Source organism: Pinus tabuliformis, chromosome 1_1 (genome assembly GCF_031772625.1).
Source record: "Pinus tabuliformis cultivar Carrire ecotype Pingquan chromosome 1_1, CPIR1, whole genome shotgun sequence".
In the NCBI taxonomy this organism is placed as follows: Eukaryota; Viridiplantae; Streptophyta; class Pinopsida; order Pinales; family Pinaceae; genus Pinus; species Pinus tabuliformis.
Genome location: NC_142297.1, coordinates 202,054,000 through 202,074,648, shown reverse-complemented (window position 1 = coordinate 202,074,648; position 20,649 = coordinate 202,054,000). Strand labels below are relative to the sequence as shown.

Here is a 20,649-nt window from a genome sequence, read left to right as displayed (position 1 = left end):
TCTATTCATGATAGTTGTACGGTGTTAGGATCGATGCTTTGGGAAACTCCATTTTTCTGTCAATCTTCGATCTCCAAGCTGTAATACTTGCAAAATAAAGTACTGGTGCGCCTTTTATCTAGCAACCTGTGGGCTCTGATACCATGTAAATGTGTTAGAAAACCTGCACAGATGAATCTGGCTAGTAAAGGTTGAACACACAGCTTTGCAGAGCAAAAACACTAAAAGAAAATCGAAAGAAGAAAACAATGATTCATTCGAAAATATGTTACAATGCTCATGATATAGCATCACTGGGTGAAAATCCCAAGGTAATGCACTATAGTGGTGATCAATGAGAAGACTCAACACCTACAACAACTTCCAGAGATAACTATTCAGTTGCGGAGTTAGAGAAGGAGTAAATCATGCAAAAGGAATCTTGCATGCAATCCCATGCTCTAACTAAGAGTCTGCATGTAAGTGTGTAGTAGTTCCAACATGCAAAAGTAATCTTGCATGCAGTCACTTGCTCTAACTAAGAGTCTACATGTAGGTGTGTAGTAGTTCCAACATTCCTTGTAAGTGAATCTATGGGGCTAGTACTCTTGTTCCCATTCTTCGATTGTTTCCTTGCAATCCGCTCTTAAGAAAAACACGACAATAATCGCCAGCGAGAAGAAAACCAAAGAGCCCACGCTGATGCCTGCTATGAATCCCTGGCTCATGTGTTTGGAATACAAGTTAGCAAATGAAGGTAGACGCGACACATTGAGGGACGACGTCATGCCTTGGGTGGTAAAGCTCTATGCCAGAATGTAATGGTCTTCCGCGAAGAGCCCTGTGGCCTCTGCAAATCCAACAAACATCTTCTCTTGCAGAACGTTGCTCAGATCGATTTTGAGAGATATGAGCGGCCTCTGCGATCTGGGCAAGCCGGCCAGTGTGACGGTAACATTGAGGCGGCTTTGAAGATGATCGTAGTCAATCCAGGCCTGTATGTTTCGTCCACTCTTGAGTCTCAATTCATGGAAGCCCTCTCCATTCCAATAGCCTGCGGCCTTGGCTTGGACTGAAGTGAGGTTATTGACATCTATGCCCACGTGGTTGCCATTAGGGTCATCGAATTCTGCATTCTTTCTCGTATCGAGGATTTTCATTAGGATTTGTTGTAGGATGAATAGAGCAGGGTGGTGAAGCCAACAGGCTAGAAGAGGAGTGACAACTACGGCATCCTATCCAACAGTTCAAGGTGGAGAAGGTTAGGGTTTGGTAAAACAACCCTCACCGTCAATTTCTCTACGCTCATCTCCACCATTGGACAGTACCCAACGGGTCACATGCGCCCATGTGACGAGGCTATACATGGCGTCGGCAAAAAGGATCATGTCAAACCCAAGGTCAGGAGTCCTTTGTCTACATTGAATATGAACTTAAAAAAATGGATATATCACCATATAGTGAATGACAAGGAGGGAATTTGAATTGATTGAGTTCTGTATTGGTGCATTAATCTATCAACGTACGAACGACGACCATATTATTATTATAAAACAAAACTCCAAACAATTTAACCAATTAAAATGTAGAAAAAATAATAATAATAAATACAAAATAAATTCTTAAATGTAAACATTAAATAACCTCATTTAATTTTTAGTCCATTCAAATTTAATATCAAAATCAATACATTATGAATACATTATTATCCTATTACAACAAAAAAAAATAAAAAACAAAACCATAAAATATATTTTAAATTAATACATAACGCATAAAAAACAAACAAATAAACCCACCTCACTCACTCACTCACAAAAAAACAAACAAACTCACTCACTCACTCACTCATATAAATAAAAATATTTTAACTTAAACCATCAACCATTGAAGCGATCACATTGAATTACAAATAAGTTTTTATTCCTTAAAATTATTATCATAACAACACCAACCACAAAAAGCCACCCTACCTAACGTTTAGTGTTTTATAATATCTATCGTACCGTATCTTAGAATACATTCTCATTCAATTTCAATTAAGTATTTTGTTCATTAAAATTATTACCAACCATTAAAGCCCACCCCACCTAACTGCACCTAACAACTTTTGTGTTTTATAATACCCCTCATGCCATATCTTATCATACATTTTGACTCATTTTTTATATAAATATAAATTTTAATATTTCACATTTTAAAGGAATCATGTTAATACCAATTTTTTTGGGTAATCAGAGAAGTTAATAATTTGAGGCATCTTATACCTCTGGGATAGACTATAACTTTTAATTGAGGGTTGAGCGGGTGAGATATTTACAATGTTTCAAGCTAATGTATATTAAGAAATAGTGTACTTATTTATGGAATAATCTTTACTTATGGGCATCTCAAAAAAATTCCTAAAATGACATACACTTTTAAATTATTTTTAATATGATAGATTTAATTTAATATAACTATTAACAACATTTTTATTCTATTTAACTTTTGTTAAATTTTGATATGCAATGTGGAAATCAACAATAAAACTTCAAACTATTACAATAAATATTTATTATGTCAATTTGTGAAAATTGAATTTAGGTTGAGAGGATAACATTCATTATTTCCAACTTTCTAAATATAAATATTGTTAGGTATGTGTCATGTTCTTTCTACGATAGTCTTATGTGTTGTATGTTGCGCCAATGCAGCGAAGGGGTCACAAAGGGGGTGGCAACCCCCCTTGTCGAGGGGTTAGCAGTGGGGCGACAACCCCCTCCATTGGGTTCGGAGCAACGCCACGAGATTTTTTTTATGTGGACCCAAGGATGGCGGGCAGCCGTGAAAATTGTGAGCGTACCTACCCATGATTTTGTGCATGGGGTTTGCACATGGTTTTGGGCATAATGGTTTTCTTCCCATGGTATTTTGTAGATCTGGTCAAGGGAACTAAGGTTATGTTCTAATCCAAGGTTAGTGGATTGGGGTTTATGAATGCTTCGATATATATATATATATATATATATATATATATATATATATATATATATATATATAGTAGCATTGAAAGGAATATAATGAAAAATCAATCTAGTAGTCCTGATTTTGGGATCCAGGGGAAAATCTTTGAGTATATTTGTTTTATGTTCTCGCCATTATATATTTTTTTGTTTTTAAGAATTCGTTTGGATGTAATTTTTGTACAGGGTTAAAACCTACATATATTACAGATATCAGGGTGATTGCTATGTCCACAAAATATTTATACTAGGCAGATCCACCCAAAAGGATCACATTTTTGTATAGGGTTAAAACCTACATATATTACAGATATCAGGGTGACTGCTATGTCCACAAAATATTTATACTAGGTAGATCCACCCAAAAGGATCACTTCCTCCTAGCTCAGCCATGGAGCCTAACCTCAAGAATGTTAAGAGAATTGAACTCATGACCTCTCAGTAGCAAGAGTGCTTTAACAATGGGAACTCAACCAATTGAGTTAACCCTCAAGTTATATATATCCAAAAATATTAGTGTAAGTTATGAGATTATTAAATAAAAATAATTATAATAACAATATTAAATTTATATACATATAATAATTATAATTCAATTAAATAAATATATCCAATAAGGCATATAGTAAAAACAATTAAAGTGAAGGATTATCAACAAAACCATTTATATAAAGTTCAAAATGCTCCACCACACTTATTTCAGCGAGAGACACATTCTAGAGCCTAGTATGACAGCAATGTGTGAAGGCATATAGTAAAACAATTAAAGTGAAGGATTATCAACAAAACCATTTATATAAAGTTCAAAATGCTCCACCACACTTATTTCAGCGAGAGACACATTCTAGAGCCTAGTATGACAGCAATGTGTGATTCCTTAATGAGAAAAAGAGTTAACACATGTACTTTTAAAATTAAAAATAAATAACCCGGATGCGGGTGATCACATCTGTAATCAATGATCGAGCATGCCACGCAGACACCTGGCCTGACGGATGGCAGGCGGAAGGTCTACAGGGTACGCGTCATCGGAGGTAGTTTCAGGTTCATGGCAGGTGAATTAAAGCCTGCTCAGTCTCGAAGCGATTTGGATTTCAATGCAAGCATGGCTACTCTGTTCTCAATTCGGCTCATTATCATGGATCGACTCAATTCCTCTGCTGCAGTTAATGAATCTGTTCTATATGAAGCTAAGCCGCTTCAGTTTCCTTGCCTGGTCTTTCCTGTCGACTTAATCGCTCGGCTCTGGAATCGTCAGGATTTCAGCAACACTCCAGCCATTTCGGGTTTACTCTGTCTCAATCGATCTCTCAGGTCTTTTGCTTCTGATTCAATGCCTCGCAGTCGAGGTATCCCGCGTCGGGGGGGTCGGTCTGGAATCAGGGCTCGCCCTTCTCAATCTGCTCCTCAGCAGGTTGCCCCAATTGCCTTAGTCCCTCCCTCATCTCCGCTTTCAGACCAAGAGAGGACCATCCCAAATAACTCTTACCAGACCTCCAGATTTATTTTCCAAAGTCGGCTCAACAGGCCTGTGGTGACAATGAATTTTACAATATTTGTCTCAGAGGAGGAGAGCAACCAGCTCAGCTCGACTCCTCCTGCTTCCTCACATTCTCAGGATGACAACATTCTACTTGGGGATATGACTGGGTTGGTGTTTCATGTTGACCGCATGCATGAGGACGCCCCTGTCCCAGAAGAGCCTCAGCAGCCTGACCCTGCTAAGGAAGATGACATTGTTTGCGAGCCATCTCAAAGAGCAACTGGTTGTTTACATTTGGTTACTGATTCTGATGGAGCGTCGGTTCTGGACGAAGACGGGTTCGTTACTTGGGTCGCCTCTCCAAGCCAGGCGAAGGAGGATATGCAAGCTTCTCCAAGTCATGCGGATTAAACTCTTCTGGGTGCACATGCTATGCTTTTTTGATCCCGTGTCTTTGATTTTGCAGTTAAAAGCTCTTGTCTGTTTCAGTCTCATGCTTCAGGTAGCAATTCCAGCCAACACAGATTTCAATTTTTGTTTTAAAGACAGCTATGCTAGGCGCTACTGTGTTTTTGAGGTCACTGAAGGTTATGATAACTGTAGTCCGGGTAAATTTTGTCAGTATGTCAGGGACCGAAATCAAATCTCTGAGGTATGTATTGTAAATCTGGTTGACAGTTTAAACTGTATTGTCCCTGAATTTTTGGTTGAGGAATGGCCTCGGCCTCCTCTGAGGGCTTGACCTCATTGTACATATTTTTTCACCTTTTTTAATAGAATTAGTATTTACAGAGAAAAAAAATAAAAAATTAATAAATATAATTTTTAAAAAATAAATATAATTAAAAAGTAATTATTATTATTTATAGGACTAAGAATATTTTATAATTATACTTTTTTATTAAAAATTGAAAATTCAAAAAAATAGAGCACACATGTCCATGTAATTACTTTATAAATAGTTTTTGTAAAGATTCAAATAGTTGATTTAAGATTTGTATTGAAATAATTTTAAAAATTTAAGACTTATACATTTTCCTCATAGTGAAATGTGAAAATAAGGTGTTTTTTTTTTCTAATTTAGTAACCGGAGAACCCATAGTAAAAACTATTTTTCATCAACGTTTCAAATCCCAACAGGGATCCATCGTTAGGACTTCTTGAATGTTGATAGAAGAAGAGCTTGAATTATGGTTTTAAATAGTGTTGAGGTGAGTAGATTTAAATGGATGTCGGTTGTTTTAATCTTTTTTATTTATTTTTAATCATAATAAATAATTTTGAAGTAAAACACTTTTGATTATTTAATCTTTATCATCAATATTTACTATTAAATGTTTAATTTTTATCATCAGTATTTACTATTAAATGTTTAATTTTTATTACTAGTTTAATTCAGTTAATAGATTCATTAAAAGATTAGATCTAACAATTCATAAAAATAATAGTAATAGTTATTATCAAAGTTATTATAATAAATATTTATTTTTATTAAATATTCGAATTAATATTCAATATATATTAGTGTGTGAATATACAAAAATGTATATTTAAATTATTATTACACTAAAAAATAATATTAATATATTAATATTAAATATTAAATATTAATAATATATTAATATTATTATTATTATTATTATATTATTATTAATATTAATAAGAATATTAATGTTAATGTAATGTATTAAAGTAAATAATTATTATTAATAAAATATTAATAGTTCATAATAATATCAAATCCTAATAATTACTACTGAATGATTAATTTTTATTAATTTTATTAATAGTTTAATTAATTATTAGAATTATTTATAGTTTTTAATAAATAATAAATAATAACATTTCATAATAATAATTAATGATAATAGTAATAGCTAATATCATAATTATTATTGTAAATGTTATAATTCATACCTAATAGTATTGAAAATTATTATTATTGTTGAAAATTAATTATGGAGAGTAATGATGAAAGTAATGCTACTAACTACTAAATGCTAGAATAGGAGAGGGAGATATCAACTTACTAAGAGCTATACCTGAGATGTAATGGGGATCTTAATTTCTCTGATTAAGGGGAGCCAGTTTCCACTAATCTCAATACCATTGTCCCTGTTGAGATTATTTGGATGTTTGATAATCTCAAGAGCTTCTCTGATCTTTCTCGCCTATGATGTTTTTCTTCCCGTGCGATAATTGAAGTGTTTTCCAAGCATACCTAGTGCTTGGTTTTTGAGGAATGTTCTGTAAGGGCCGAAGTTCGAGACCTTTCATTCCTAATATCAGCTCCATGTTCCTTGAGTCTTGTCTGCAGGGATCGACCTGTTTCACCAATGTAACTTTTTCTACATGAACAATCTATTTTATAGACTCCCTTAAGCTGATGCTTATTAATATTATCTTTGACAGACCTCATACCTTGCCTAATAGTTCCAGGGGCTAAGAATTGTGTGATTATGTTTTTCTTTCTAAGGATTTTAGCAATCTTGTCTGTCACTCCTTGGATATAAGGTAGAAAAACCCTTCCACCGTGAGGTTGGTCTTGAGCCTTTGGTTTATGAGATAGCATCTTTCTTTCAGCTCTTTCTATAGCTATTTTAATTTCTTTTTCTTTGTAGTCCATACCTTTAAAAGCTGAAACTAAAAGCTTCTTTTCTTCATCCAAATGCTGAGAGTCATAAATTCGAAGGGCTCTGATGGCAAGAGTGTTTAGGACACCAAACTTCTGGGCTAGGTGATGGTGGGAATCGGCGTGGAGGTAGCTTTCTGTGTGGGTTGAATTCCTAAAAACCTTATGTCCCAAAGAGCCATCCTCCTTCCTAATAATGAGAACGTCTAAAATTAATATAAAATTATTGCACCAAGATTTGAGGAAAGGTTTGCAACTCCATGGATTTGATCCCTCTAGACTCATGATAGATCCAAAGTCGGATGCATCTAGACTAGTTAATTACCAACATAGATCCATCTTAATTTCAGATCTACCAAGCGGATCAAATTGAGTGCAAAACTTTGAGAAATGTTTGCACTTGGAGAGATTTGATTCCTCTAGGCACTTGGTAAATCTAGAATTGATATGGATCTATGTTGGTTCTGAGAAGCACACTAATTATAAAATGTTTTAACTATAAGACATTTTTTTATTTTCACTTGTTTTACATAATATATACATAGTTAATATTGAAATATTTTATGTATGATTCACATGAATGCATGCCCCTATATCCCTAGGATTCTCTCTCTCTCTCTCTCTCTCTCTCTCTCTCTATATATATATATATATATATATATATGATGTGAAAATATTTTACTCAACATACATATTGAAATATTTGATTTATAACCCACATTAAATATTTTTTCATTACTTAATATTTTAAAAATTAGAATGGAATAAATTAGATATCTCCATAGAAATGATTTTAATTATTTTATTTTTCTCTACATAAAGTTGATATAAAATTTTGTTATTTAATATGGACAATGAGATATTTTTCTAAAAAAAAATTGCTTCTAGTGTGTGATGATGGGTGAAGTGACATTTCAAACTCTTCATAACACAATTATCTTTAAAACTACTACTACACTATGACTCAATTATGGAAATTTTCATTTAGAATATTTTTTTACTAATATATTTTTTATTAAATATTACATGTCAACTAAATGTAGAATGAATTGCACATCATGTAATATCAATAATATTGTTTTTACATGCCATTTATCAACCATATATTAATAGTAAATGAATTACATTTAAAAAAAAAAAACAACAACAACAACCGCCTAAATTTAATGTGAAAATTAAAAAATTTATTTATGAGGAGCAATGATTTTATTTGTTATTACTATTTTTTAATTTGTTAAAGTAAATATTATTTTATTAATTTTAAATGTAACCGACAACATTTCTAGTCCTGAGTTGTAAACCTCCTATCCAATTAACTTGTTCATTTTTATTATGGTTATACTATTGAATGTTATATCTTATCTTAATCAATAAACCTCATTTATCCAGCTTAATTCATTCACTCTTTATTTTGTAAATTATTTTTTTAGTACTTAATTCATGTTTTTTCAATGAATATCAATATGGTGACCTATTGGGCCTGGAGTATGCCCTAAAATTTATTTTCTTCGCTAAGAGATCATCTTCCTCAGACAAAAATAAAACAATTTAATGACCTGAGACCCAAAGGCATCTGGAAGGAGTGAAAGCCTACCCCCTGAAGGACCACTAGTGGGTAATTATAGGTGGCATGGTTTTTCTTGAATAATGGTGATAAGCAAGCCTGCATTAGCGGATAGTAGGCAATCATGATTGTCCCTCGATTGGTTTGACAATTAAATTATGATACATTTCCCTACATTTAAAAGAAATCAATATAATGACCTATATTTAAGAAACATTGTGGATAATATCTTATATGTCATCTCTATTTCACAATTTATTTCATAATTATTATATATGTCAAATTCTTGGGGGGCAGATGGTTGGTAATATTGTCATTGATGACAAATTAGCAGCAAGCAAAGGAGCAACACAAAAGCAGTAAGCAAGGGAATTGTGATATGCTTGGATAATGTTGCATAGATTGCTATATTGAAGAATTTGTTGTGATGTGAAATTTTTTATTAAACTGAATTGTTTTGATGCAAAGGAAAGACTCCAAGGCAAAGGAAAAGATGTTGCAAAGATTATTTTTTTATTTTAGAATTAGTTTGATGCATTTAATCATCACATGTGGCTGAAACTAATATTGGATCTTTATTTATTTTTTCTCTAATATTATGAAGAGTTTGGAAATGAATGAGCAGAAGGAAAAGAGTCAAGCCTATTCACTTCATATTCCTAAGTGGGATACAAATAGCCAACAAAATATCTCTATAAAGATGTGATTTTGGAAGGAACTAGAAGTTTGAGAATGGGAGAATGTGAAAGAGATCATAGAACTATTATGCATTAGCTACTTGGCGCATATGGAGCTGATGTGATGCAGATTTGAAGGGAGGAACATGAAGAAATGAAGAGGGAGACATGCAAAATTTATGACCGGTAAACCAACACATTGTTGTTTCTTGTTTGCATCATGGGATGGTAGTTCCCTTTCAATTTGTGGCTTGATAAATATCCAGTTGGAGATGGTTGAGGTAGGAACCTCCTGTGGGTTGAAGCCTACAGAAAATATATGGGAGTTGGAGCTTCCTTGCATGTTGTGGCTTGCAGAAAATTGAGGTAGCAAACTCCTGTAGGTTGGGGCCTATAGAAAATAAGATGTAATAAGGAGTAGGAGCTTTCCTTTGCATCACAAAAGTAATAAAATTGTGGTTTTCTCCCTTTATGAGTTTCCACATATATCTAGTGCCAATATGTGTCGTTATTATGTGTTCATGTGATGGTTTGGTCTACTTATTACTTCTTGTTCACATATTCAATATGCTGGTCATTATTTGTTAAGATGCTCATGTAATGTTTGAATTAATGAGTTTTAAGAAAATAATATTAATATCCATGAGTATACTAAACTGATTCCCCCCCTCCCAGTTTAGTCAAGTTTTCATCAATTGGTATTAGAGAAATTTCCTTTTGTATAAGCCTAACGAATTGAAGGTAGATATGGTTGAGGCATGGACTATCAAAGTGTACCTGTGTTGAGTGCAACAAACTTTCATGAGTGGAGAGATAAGGTTAAAACTGAATTGATAGCTTATAGACCTGGTATATGGAAGCTTGCATGCAAAGGTTACTGTAAAATCTCTCCCTCTGTGCAAGAAAAACAATGAAATGTTAAGGCAAAATGTGTTATATACAAAAATATTCATAATAAGGATCTTGATACAATATTAGATTTAATTTCTGCAAAAGAAATCTAAGATATATTGCAGCTCATGTATGAAGAGGATAGCAGCAACAATGTACAGAAAGGAAAGATAAAGAGGAAGGAAAAAAAAAACTTGTCAAAGGGAAAGTGTTCAATTAAATGAAACGTTTGCCTATGTGAATGTACCTGAAGAGAAGGCAAATGAAAATCAAGCTAGGCTTTACTTATCATTGGCTAGTATATAAATATTGAAGAATGAAAACAAATGTCTGAAGAAATTCATGCAGATATGTGATGAGAGAGAGCATGAGTACAACATGGAAATTGTCAGCCTAATGGTACAAATTGAAGAAGCAAGGAAACTAGAAGAGGTGATGAGCAATAAATTCAAGGAGAGAGCCCTACAATGTAAAATATTAGAAGTTGAGGTTAATTAAGCTAGAATTAAGTTAGAAGAAAAAAATAGGTTTTGTAAGAAGATAGAAGAGGACTTTTCCTCCATGAAGAACTCAGCAAAGGAAACCACAAATAATAATGAAGCGGCGCTAAAAAATACCTACAGAAGAAAATGCCAGTAACTTGATTTGTAACGAAGCAAACGAAAACAAGCAACAACATCAAGAGCCAGAGAATAAGATGGAGAAATGGGCATTTCCCCCTGGAGAGAATTTGAGCAATTTTGGAATATCTCAAAGGATATTCTTTACTCCTTTTAAAGATATGAAATGTTTTTCTTGCCATGAACCTGAACACATTGCAACAGAATGTAAGACAAATAAAGTCATTTTTAATCAGGAAAAGATACAGCAAATGAGACAACTCTCTCAAGCGACCAAGCAAAGAAGTAAATCATTCATCAGGTACACAAAACATTTCCACGGTTATTGTTATTTGTGCAATGAATTTGGACATAAACTTGTTGAATGTAAACTATATGTAAAAAGGGGCACAAAAAGTCTCACACCGGCTCAACCATACCTTAGTAAAATAAGATGCTATCTATGTCAGAATCTTGGACAAAAAACCAATGAATGTGTTGATGGTGCTGGACCCACCAACATTCAGTGGATCACCCTGGTATGAAGTCCCAACTAGACCTCACACCATTTGGTGTGGGATTCCTATCCGGTATGATGGCCCGGTTGCCATTGTCTTAAGGATTTTCCTCAACTCTTGCTTGTCAGCACAAGAGAGTGGTATGCTTTGTCTTCAGGAAGTGAGTTTCACATGCCTGGTGAGTGTAAGTGTCACTTGTGTCAATGGTTCTTTCACTATAAAATGAGAGGGTGAAAGTGAGTCCTAGGTTAGTTGGGATGCAGTCCCAAGTCAACTAGGAACACACAACACAACAGGACGAACACAACTTCTGGAGGAGTAGCCCACGCGAATGTGACAGTCACAACATACAAGGTAAGATAACACATACAACACTCAACGAAAGATTATGAACGAGTGCAACAGTTGTTATAGCAAGCTTCGTGTGAAAGGTTTGTCTGATGTCCAGGAGAGTAGTCTACACGGGCGAGACAGCGTTAACAACATATACAACATATTTCCATTAATAGATTATGTATTACAACAAGTGAAATAGTTTAGATGTAGAACATAGGTTAAAGCAACATGCATTACAAGTGTTAAATATTAGTCTTACAACATATACAATACATGTGTGAAAACGTGTCAGCCTGTTAGCAGGCTTCTGAATTAAGCGAAAGTTCCAAGACACATCGTTACACCATACATCACTAACCCCGAGTATGGGGCGTTGTAGCCACTACTTACTCCTCAAAGTAAAGATTACAGCCTCTCTTGGCTATGTGGGAGGAGCTGAGGTGAAAATTCCCCTGCATGTACAAATTAGGGGGTATTTATAGCCAAGGGTGAAACTAACCCTTGTAGTTGTTCAACTACCCTCATGACCATTTGACTTCCATGACTTTGAGACTTACATGACTCTTTGTTCAACAAGTGGGTCTCTTGGACTTCCACGTTACATCACATTGATTGACAACATAACCCATAGTAGAGATGTGGGCGACATGATTCGACATGATAGTGTTGGTACATTCGTGCTACTGTTGCAATGCTTGTCGAGCTACAGTGTTGCTGGGCGATGGATGTCTTCATGGTGTATCACAGCTTCACCTCTACATGGTGAAGTGCGTGGAGTCTTCGATGGTCTTTGGTTTGCTTGATGAAGCTTTGGCATGTTTCTCCTTGCTTGCATGTTGGAAGGCTTGATAGGCTCATATGTTTGCGAAGGTGCATGTTCATTCGCTCGTCTGTTGGTGAGCACATCCCTTTGAATGCATCGTTCATTCATCTGTTGGTGAACTTTTCCTTCTGCATGTGCTCCCTTCATTCATCCAATTTATCGTCTTTCCGTGTTTGTTGGTGTAATTGTACCTACAATCACTCATGACGAGACGACATCAAATCCAAAACCTCATAATCTACCATGACATGTGATCATTTACGATGCAGGTGATCGGGAGAGGCAACAAGGTTGCAAAGTGGGATGATGGCTCCAAACATTGTTGATGAAAAATGTGTAAGAGTCACTGAGTGATGAAGACAGGTAATTTGAGTCGCCAGTGACTGTTTGCGAGGTCTAGGTCGGCTGGGAGACAAAATTACACAAATTTTGGGAGGGATAGTACATGTTACAGGAACGCAAGGTAGCCAAGATCTGCGCAGTTTCTGGAACGAGCAAGAAGCAGGGAATGGAAGGCCAAAATTGCACAATTTTTTAGGAGGAATGGGCCAGGCTATGAGGAGGGTCAACAGGCAAGGATTACGCAGTTTTTGGGAGGAACTGCCCGAGAGACTGGTAGCCAAAACTGTGCAATTCCCATAGGGAACTAGCAGTTGGATGGTAACAGAAACTGCACAATTCTTTAAGGGAACTGGCAGTCTATTACTCAGATCTATTGGTAGGGAAAACTGCATTAAGGCTGGGAGGCTGACATGCTAATCATTTCTACGCAATTTCTGAGCTGAGTGGACCACTGGGCAGTAAAATGCCTACTTATGAAACTACACAATTTCTGAGATGAACACTTGGTGTTTGTCCGGCCTGTTTGCGCAATTTCCTCAGTCAGCTGAGTGAGTAAGTTAAGTGGTCTCTGCACAATTTTTTAGGGAGTTAGCCCTGGGGTGATTGTCAGGTCTGATTGTCCAGGTGGCTGGCATTAGGGTTGATTGAATTGCTTGTGGGAAGCACAACTTGAAAAGACTAGCGTGGTGCATTTGCGTTGTTCTAGTTGGTAGTCGATCGAGTCGAAAGAGGGGTGATGGTCCGACTATCAGAGGGGAGTTTGGTCATCAGAATTTCAGCAAAAATGACTGAGTGTATGAACAATCGAAAGATGCATAGGTGATCATACGAACACACACTCGGGTGACTCGACGACGAAATGACCCAAACCATCTAGACACACATGTTCAACATGAATGACCGACAGTGCAAGTGACAAGCATGACGCTCGTGATTAACCGTTCATTGATTGAGATGACGCTTGCGCAACAGTGAATGTGACTCTGTGTGTGAGTGTGACAGATGCTTTCATAGCGAACACAACAAGCACATGCAAAGCGAAGACTTTGAGCATAACCAGAACATGGTCACAAGCATGAATTAGACACCAGCATGCAAAAACTTGAATAAAATGAATGAGCAAGGCGGATGCAAAGACTCACATGAGCTCACAGAGTGAACCCGAGTGTGTGCAGTCATTAAGTGAAACTCTCAAAGGAGGCTCTGAAATTTGTGCAGGCCAAAATTTTGGAGGGTGGTTGTAGCTGCTACAACAGAACGCAAGCTACCATGTACCCTAAATAATCATGAACGTATAATGGAAGTGGTGAGCTCCAGTATTGTAGCAATAATGCTACAACTCCTAGGGCTTCCTGTCTCTTAATTTTATCAACCCGGTAGTTCGTACAAACTTGGAAGCGACGGTGCTGTATGCACAAGTACTAGCTCTTGTCACGGCTGTCACTTGGTCAGCTGGCACAAGTCCGCTAGGGCTCAAGCCAACTTCTATAGGCTCTCAGAAGAATCTTGTTAAATGATGGATGAAAGCTAGCTCAAGGAAGACTAATCTACTTGGCAAAGATGAACTGAAAGCAAATCAAAACATGGAAACCCTAGGAAACCCTAATTTAACTAGTCTAACCTCTATGATGCAAAGAATGTGAAGGAAACTTCTACCAATGATGCCATTACTTATAATAAGTGAAAATGCATGAATCTAATCTACTTGCAGCTTAAAAGACATGTTTTTGTATTTTTTTCTTCAAGTGGATGGAGTGATGGTGATTTTGTGCTTATTAGGGTTTGGTTGTGCAGATGTGATGCGGAAGGAAGGAAAGCTTGGGAAAGGTTGGGGAGGCTAGGAGAGGTCCCCAGAGATCCTTAGCATCAGTCCACAGAGGTTCCTCACGTTCAGAGGCTCAGCAACCGAGTGAGTGGCCTCCTACAGGATGTCTGCAGGGGATTCTACAGGAAACACAGGGGTTTCTACAGGAAGTCTACAAATTGCTACAGGATGACCTACCGTGGGTGTTTGAAGTGATGGTGGAATGATGGAATGGTAGGGGGAGATGTGCAAGGTAGGAATAAAGCTGGTGATGGCTCAGGAGTGGAGAAGTAGGATGGAGAACAAGTATATGAAGTGGGTTGATGGATGAAAGGTTATAACAACGAAAAGTCTAAAGAATGAAGTTACGTGAGGAGTGGGGGAGTTTGGGAAATACCAGAGCGGAGCAGAGGTCAAGGATGTGGTTGTATGCGTGATCAAGACGAAGAAGGAGGTAATAGAACGATGAAAAGTAGTGTAAATAAAACAAATGGCTTATGACTGTCACCAAGATGAAAATTCATTAACCTAAGCTACCTGAACTCAATGAACAGCAATATAAAGCGTGTAGAGGAATGTGCATGAAGCGGTGATGAAGGTGTATGGTGCAAGAGTGAAGTGCATGGAAAGATCTATCATAAACGAGACTATGTTGCAGCATGTATAAAGTGAAGAACTGCGTCTTTTTGTGGCTGGTATAGGCTGCACTCCAATCTCCAAACAGAGATGGCAGTGGAGACTTCCTCAACCTTTTTTGCTGGAGCTCCAATGTATTATCAACCTGCTAATCTAACTAAACAACCGAAAGCAATTCAACCATAAGCTAAACTCATTCAATCTCATAAAACCTAACTCAGCAAACCTGTAATTTCGAATTGCATGGTAAAGCAATGAACTAAAGTGCTGGAACGAAATGCAAACACATTACAACACTGAGGAGATCTATTGCTCTCAGGTTGGGCCCTAACCTGAGAGCTATAGCTCCTTGAGAAAACTCAGAACTAGATCAAAATCTGCCTTCTTTATTCATAATCTGATGTCATGCCAAATTGGCTTACAAAAAGAAACAAAGACTGAGCTCTAGCTCGTACTATCCAATTACAAGAGTAATGCCAAGGTTCAAAAAGCTTCTATCCAAGGCTACGGCCTCAGTATTTATGCAAAAACGATCATCCAACAGGTGTCCTTGATTTTAGGAGCTCGGCTGTCCAACTGAAGTTTAACTGCTGATCCTGTAGGACAGTCATAACTACTGTTCCTGTAGAACAGTTATAACTGTTGTTCCTGTAGAACAACTGGCTGCTTCTAAGCTTGGTGGGGAGATGGATTGGAGCTCGGAGTTCTTGGTGGGAATCACGAGGAAGGTCCCCAAGACCGTGGACATCCTCTCCTAAAAACCAGCAGTGCCACCTCATTGTCTCCTTGTCTCCTTTTTCGTTGTCTTTTTCTCCCTTTTAATGCCAAAAACCTGAAATCACCATGCATTAGTCACGTAGATAAAGTGTCTACCCTTCTTCCTACAAACAACACGAATAAACTAAGAAATGCATGCATAAGCAGTAAAAAGTGAATGGTTTCAGCAAATCAAGTAGGCCAAATGAGCCCAAATTGTACCAAAAATTGGGGCTCATCATCACCCCCCAGCTAAACGATTTGCTCATCCTTGAGCAACTTTGCCCTGGCTCCTCATCTTTGGCCGAGAACTAGAGCTCGGAGCACGCTTTTCCTCCCCTGTTTTTGGTGGTTCTGCCTTTTCTGCTGAGGGTGGCGCTTCTTCCTTTCCCGTTTTTGGCGGCCCTGCCTTTGCTGCCCCTGGTGGTGACGAAGATGATGCTTCCCCCCTCTTTCCTATTTCCTTGAGCCGGGCTTCGGAAGGCGACTGGCCTATTTTTCGTGTCCAGGAAGTTATTTTTGGGCTCCCCTTTTCAGGGGTGGCTGATGTTTTAGAGGGGGTTCTTGTACTAGGTGAAGTAGGGACATCCCCTGAAGTGGTTTGGCTGCTGGGTGGAGGCTGAGGCTTGCCCGTGGTCATCCTCTTGCTTCTCCTGGCTTCAGATGGTAGAGGGGTCTCCCTCTCCCTTTTCTCCTTCGGTTTTGGAGGTGTGCTGAGGGCAGCCAGTGCCGCTGCTGCCTCCTTTTCGAGAATGCCAGCCTTCTCTTTCTTGCGTTTTGCTCTCTCAGATCTCCTTGTAGAGGGCCCCTCCTTTTCAGATTTCGGGCTTCCGGTGGAAGACCCTGCTTTGCCCACTTCCGGGCCTCCTGTAGAAGATTCTTTCTTTCCTGCTGTTGGGCTTCCTGTAGAAGGTCCTCTCTCTGTCTTCAGACTTTCTGTAGGAGGCTGTTTCTCAATGACTTTCGGGCTTCTTGTAGAAGCCTTTGTCTCCGTTTTTGGGCTTCCTGTAGAAGCCTGTTCTCCAACGATTTTCGGGCTTCCTGTAGAAGCCTTGGTCTTTGCTTTTGGGCTTCCTGTAGAAGCCTGCTTCTCACTGATCTTCGGGCTTCCTGTAGAAGCCTTTGTTTTTGGTTTTGGGCTTCCTGTAGAAGCCTGTTTTTCAATGATTTTTGGGCTTCCTGTAGAAGCCTGAGTTTGTGTTTTCGGGCTTCCTGTAGAAGCCTGTTTTTGCTTTCCTGTAGACACAGGTGTCTCCACTTCCGCTTGCTGGCCTGCTTGAGTTTTGCTTTTTGCTTTGGGTGCAGGTGCTGTTGAGGTACTTGGGCTGACGTGGGCCACCTCTGCTTTGTCCATTCTGCTCTTCATCCTCTTTTCCCTTGCTGACAGGATAGGTGTGCCACCTTTTTCTTGGTCCTTCTCTTCCTCATGCTTCTTCCTTTGTTCTTCGGCCACTGCTTCGTGTTCCTCACTGCTAGAGGAACCCGTTTCTTCGATCAACATTTTAATATCCCCATCTTTGGTCAAATTGCGGAAGGATTCCCATGAGAGGGGGACCTTATAAGAGTGCAATGCATCTTCCACAAGCAGCTTTATTAACCCATGGTGGGCTATCTGATCAGGTATGCCCTCTCTTATCTTTGTAGCACACTCCATTAGGGACTGCAGGAGATAATAAGGGATGCTCAGTTTTTGCTCTACAGGAAGGTCGATTCGGTGCCTCAACTCAGTGAGTAACCGAAAGTGATATGCATACACGATGATGAACCGACCTTCACAAGTAATATATTTCATGATTTGCAGACTGACTTCATTCCAAGGTGGTGATAGGATGGTTCTTCTCACCCTGTTTTTATCCTCCGAGAATTCTTCCTCAGGTGGAAAGAATTCCTTCTTTGCCTGCTGACTCAGCTTTCTCTCCTCTTTATCCCACGGTAGACCCATAGGAAGTTCTGTGATCCGACTGATATGTTCTGGGGTGAGGTTGAGGCTTAGACCTCTGAAGTTTACTGTGGCCAGTGTCTGGGATTTAGGCTTCAAAGCCTGCAAGAATTCCTCGGCTACTTCATCATCGTAGCCCTGCAGCTTATCACAAAAAGGCATCCATTGTGCTCTGGTGAAGAGCTCTACCACTGCCGGGTTTCTCCTTAGTTTAGTTGAATCCGTGGGCTCTCGTCTTATAAACCCACCCGGCATGATGAACACGGTCGTTTTAACAAAAGGTGGCAGCTGCAAAAGGGATTTGGTCTATGGAGACAGAGCATGCACATACAAAATTTCAACACAGACTACTTATACCAACATCCTGTAGAATGGTAGCAACGGTACAACAAACAACAATTCCACCACTATCTTTATAACCCGATCGTGGACGATGGTCTTGCCACTTCTAATAACCAGTTACATTAAGAGTTCAGGGTTACCTCCTTCATTGGCCACCTTTTTTCGCGAGGCACCCGCTTTCCTGTAGATGCCTGCGTTCCTGTAGACTACGTTCCTGTAGAACTGTGCTCCTGTAGAACTGCGTTCCTGTAGAACTGTGTTCCTGTAGAAGCCGTGCGCAATTCTCGGGGAGGACTGTAGTTGGCCGCGCTCACGGTGTGCTTGACCAGCGTTCTGGTAGCCAACAACTCGGCGTATCAAAGTGCAGAGGAGATCAGAATAGCTATCCGAGTTGAAGTGTTTGGCTGATAAATGCATGCGCACGATTTAGCCGATTGGATTTTGAATCGGCGCAATCCGTGGCGCGGGGGATGAGCTGTCCCCGCCGGACCGTTGGGCGACGTCATCCATCCTCCGCCTGCGTATTCACTTGCTGCTGCATTCATTCCCACAGATTTACCGCCGCCTTTCCTGTTAAACTCATGCTTCTGACGAGAGTGTTCCCACGTGCATGCCGTTCATTCTCTTTGTCGTGGCCGCCACCCAAACATCCAGTTACACTTTAACTAGCCGACGTGGCCAGTCGACTGGCCATACGGCCGCTCAACCATTCAATTTTACGCTTTGCAAACAATTTCAAAGTTAGATTCATGCGATTTGATGGAAGGAAGGGTGGAGACACTTACCTGCGCGGCTGCACACGATTTTTCCAGTTCTCGGACGATGGTGAGCGGATCTACCTGCTGCGTGCGACTTACACAGACCCGGAAGCTCGTGGTTACAGGCTGCCAACGCTGGAGTGGGTGGTTTTGCTTGCATGCGCCCGCGTTTCATTTCGGATGGCGGTTCTGTAGAAAATCCACTCGAGCAGGTTGAACTGCTACAGGATCCCCGCGAGGGGTCTCGTAACAGTCCTTTCTCCTTGGGTGCATGCTGCACGATGGCGGTTCTGGCTTCTCGATCACAATCCCGGAGCTCTTGATGCATGTGGTATGAGATCCCATCATTTGTTAATCTTTGGAAATGGCTTTCCCGCGAGAACTCATCGATTTTCTTTGTTTGTGCAGGGACTTGGCTGCATGTCGACACGGGTGGTGGAGCATGGTGACAACAACGTGCAAGGATGCCAACAGAGGCTTGCATGCATCCAAACCAATCCATGGTCGCGAAATCTCTTTTTAAGATGAATTCTGGCTGTCCAAAACTCCTACAGGAAGTTTCCTGTAGACACAGAGCTTCCTGTAGAAAGTTCGGCCTTCCTGTAGAAAGACTGCGTCCTCCTGTAGAAAGACTGCGCCTCCTGTAGAAAGACAGCAGCTTCCTGTAGAAGATTCAAACCATGATAAAATTGCACATACTTGAAAAAAACATGGGTGCTCTTGGAGGAGGTACTGATGAGGTTCCTTGACAGCATGATAAGGACCCTTGGCTATGAGTTGAAGGGCTTCCTCTTCTCCATAGAACATCTGCAACCTGCATGCAATTTTTACCATATTTTGCTTATTGTTTTTTCTTTTTTTTTCTTCTTCTTCTTTTTTTTTTTTGAAAGATGACAGGGGCGCCTCAAAGAGGTTTTCACCCATGCCATCTGCCCTGAGTGCCTCAGAGAGGTTTTCACTCAAGGATCTTTTCACCTTTTCTCTTTTTTTTTTTTTAAACAAAAGCAATAGGAGCGCCTCAATGAGGTTTTCACCCCTACTACCTGCCTTGGGCGCCTCAGAGAGGTTTTCACCCAAGGATCTTTATTTCTCTTTTTTTTTTTTTTTTTTTTTTTTCAAATATTTTTTCAGGGTGTGCCAGAGGCAGAGGCAGAACCCTTCTCTATGACCAATACAGATTTCTCCATAGTTTTGATAAACTCTTGTCTTGAGAGAGGTCTCCTGTAGATCTTCAATCGATGCCCATTGACAAGCATGGGAATGGCTTCCTCATCAATGGTTCGAATGAGGACAGATCCATTGTCATGGCATTTCTCCACTGTATATGGTGCTAGCCATCTGGTTCTCAGCTTCCCCTTGAAATCTTTGTATCTGGAATCATACAACAGAGCCCAATCTCCCGGCTGAAATTGCTTGTCATGGAGATGTTGGTCATGCCACACCTTCCTCTGAAGTTGAACCACTTCTGAGTGAAGGAGGGCCTGCATGCGGTGCTCGTCCAGGCCATTCAGCTGCAGCAGCCTTTCTTGTTGAGCATGGCTGAGATCTAAGTCCAGCTGAGCTGC

The 20,649-nt window shown here is 39.0% G+C and overlaps 1 pseudogene; it reads right to left on the bottom strand.

The window, feature by feature from the left end:
• Positions 1–785: 785 nt before the first annotated feature.
• LOC149212223 (L-type lectin-domain containing receptor kinase V.9 pseudogene) lies at positions 786–1,139 on the bottom strand (annotated as a pseudogene).
• Between the last annotated feature and the right edge of the window lie 19,510 nt (positions 1,140–20,649).